Source organism: Hordeum vulgare, chromosome 1H (assembly GCF_904849725.1).
Source record: "Hordeum vulgare subsp. vulgare chromosome 1H, MorexV3_pseudomolecules_assembly, whole genome shotgun sequence".
Classification (NCBI taxonomy): domain Eukaryota; kingdom Viridiplantae; phylum Streptophyta; class Magnoliopsida; order Poales; family Poaceae; genus Hordeum; species Hordeum vulgare.
The window spans coordinates 476,343,314-476,346,581 of record NC_058518.1 but is presented as its reverse complement, the minus strand read 5'-3'; positions in this window follow the sequence as shown (position 1 = coordinate 476,346,581).

Sequence of the window (3,268 nt, the reverse complement as noted above, 5' to 3'; positions counted from 1 at the left end):
TAATGGCAATGTAAGCTAGCAATTTCAGAATGACGATTAATATTGTTGAAGCATGGCAATTCACCATTTTACATTGATGTATCATGGTGGGGCATATAAGTTGGACGCGGGGCATAAGGGTATATCATCCCCTCACTTCCTCCTGAACCATCTTCAACCCTAACGTCCATGCACTGCTCCTGGGAGCCCTCTAGCGTCCTAATTCTGTCGGTCCTTCATTAGATCGGCTCCGTTGATCTGTTACCCTCCTTGATCCCCTCCAATGGAAACTGCTATTGCTTCGTATTACCCGCTAGGTTTCAATCTTTGAATCCTTAATTTTTTCTAGATCGCAAGTGTATCCTATGTTTTTGGCTAAACTAGTGTGGAGGATGTTGTTCCTTAGATGTAGTGTCCTTGCTAGTAGACGTAAGAGTGTGTTTCGGTGAATCTTGATTCAGACTAGATTTAGTTTCAACCCTAGGTTCACTCTACCTATCATTAGGCAATGGTATTACCGGTCTTACGACTAGTACTACCTGATACGTCTCCAACGTATCTATAATTTTTAATTGTTCCATGTTATTATATTATCAGCTTTGGATAATTTATATGCAATTTTATGCTATTTTATATCATTTTTTATAACTAACCTATAAAACTAGTGACAAGTGTCACTTGATGTTTTTTGCATGTTTTTGACCTTTCAGGAAACCAATACCAAACGGAGTCAGGGCGTCTCCAGCGTCATTGAATATGACATGTTTGATTCCCTATTTAGAGAGTCAAAAGGAATTGGTCATTCACATGGTTAGTCATAAAATTCTACATAAAACTTGTTGATCACTGAATATGACATGTTTGATTCCCTACAATAGTTTTGCGACAATAAGATAGTAATATGTGGGTGCACTAGTGGATGATTGTGTATTAGTAAGAATATTGATGTTAAGATTTGTGATTCCCGAAGTATGCACGTATAGTCTCTAGTTATGCGGTGAAGATTGGAGCAGAATTTATCCTTGATTGAAATCCTTTGAGCTATTACAATCGGAGGCACGCGATGGTTAACTCCTCCCAACCTTCTCCCTCGGAGCATGTGAGTAGTACTTTGCTTCGAGAGAGCTAACAAAACATTGCAATAAGCATGTGAGCTCTTTATGAATAGTGTGAAATCATGGATATACGCACTCTCACCACCTCATATTTGCTAGCCTCTTCCGTACCATGCATTGCCCATTCTCGCTTCGAGGATCGGTGGAACTTTCGGCGGTGCATCCAAACCACACGACATGATACACTCTGTTGCACATAAGCCTCATTATATATTCCTCAAAACAGCCACCATACATATCTATCATGGCATTTCCATAGCCATTCTGAGATATATTGCCATGCAACTTTCATCATCATCATATACATGACTTGAACGTTCATTGTCATATTGCTTTGTATGATCGTAAGATAGCTAGCATGATATTTCCATGGCTTGTCAATTTTTTGATATCTTTTGTTACGCTAGATCATTGCACATCCTCGTACATTGCCAGAGGCACTCGTATAGAGTCATATCTTCCTATCAGTTTTTCATATCGAGTTGTAAGTAAATAAAAGTGTGACGGTCATCATTATTAGAGCATTGTCTCAAAAAATAAATAAAAATGGAGTCGGCCAAACGAGCCCACCATAAAAAATGGGGGAGGCAAAAAAAAGAAAAAAAAAGGCCACCATGATTTTTTTAAATGGGAGAAAAAGTGGTAAGGGCCTTTGCTACTATCCTTTACCTCACTTGTGCCTCAAAGTGGCACCATGTTCTTCATATAGAGAGTCTCTTGTTTTGTCACTTCCATATGCTAGTGGGAATTTTTCAGTATAGAACTTGACTTGTATATTCCGATGACGGGCGTCCTCAAATGCTCAAATGCCCGAGGTCTTCACGAGCAAGCAAGTTGGATGCACACCCGCATAGCTTCAATCAAGCTTTTATACACTTATAACTCTAGTGCATCTCTTGCATGGCAATCCCTACTCCTCGAATTGATATCTATTGATGGGCATCTCCATAGCCCGTTGATACATCGAGTTGATGCGAGACTTTCTTCTCCACTTTTACCCCTTTGAAACCTATCACCATATTCTATTCCATCTTTATGCTATATCCATGGTTCACGCTCATGTATTGCGTAAGTAATAAAAAGCTGAAGCGCGTTAAAAAGTACGATCCAAATGCTTGGTTTGACACCGGGATGCTCAGGATTTATACTTTATGCTAGGAAGACCAAGCATGACAGGCTATATGATTTTCGAGGGATAACATTCTTCAAGCACTGTTATTTTGAAAGGACATGATTGTTTGCTAGTAAACGTGAGTATGGTTGTCTTTTTGTCAAATAATAGACTATTGCTTTGAATCACTTGTATCTTAATATTCATGCCATGACGAGACATTTGTTCAAGATAATGATAGGTAGCATTCCACATCAAAATTTATCTTTTTATCATTTACCTACTCGAGGACGAGCAGGAATTAAGTTTGGGGATGATGATACGTCTCCGTCGTATCTATTATTTTTGATTGGTGCATGTCAATATTCTACAACTTTCATATAATTTTGGCAACATTTTATACTATTTTTGGGACTAACTTACTTACCCAGTGCCGAGTGTCAGTTCCTATTTTTGTGTGTTTTTTGTTTCGTAGAAATTTCATATCAAACAAAGTCCAAACGCAATAAAAAATTACAATTTTTTTTTGGAATATATGTGAATTTTGGGAGTCAGTATCAACACAAGACAATGCCCGAGGGCCCCACAAGCTAACACGATGCGGCCTGGGGGCGCCCTCATGGTTTGTGGCCAGCCCTTAAGTCAATTAGATCTTCCCTTTGGTCAAAAGAAAGATATTTTCACGATAAAAATCCCCTCAAAATTTCAGCCCGGTCGGAGTTACGAATCTCCGGATATTTAAGAAATGGTGAAGGGCCGGAAAACAAAAGCGAAAAATAGGAGAGAAACAGAGAGAGATCCAATCTCGGAGGGGTTGCTGCCCTCCGGGAGCCATGGCGGCCATGGACCAGAGGAGAAACCATCCTCCCACCTAGGAAGGAGGCCAAGGAATAAGAAGAAGGAGGGGGGCTCTCTCCCACTCTCTCCTGGTGGCGCCAGAGCGCCGCCAGAGCAACCATCGTGACGGCGATCTACACCACCAACTTCGCTGCCGTCATCACCACCGCCATCGGCTTCCCTCATCTATGTACAACGGTCCACTCTCTTGCATCCCGTTGTACCC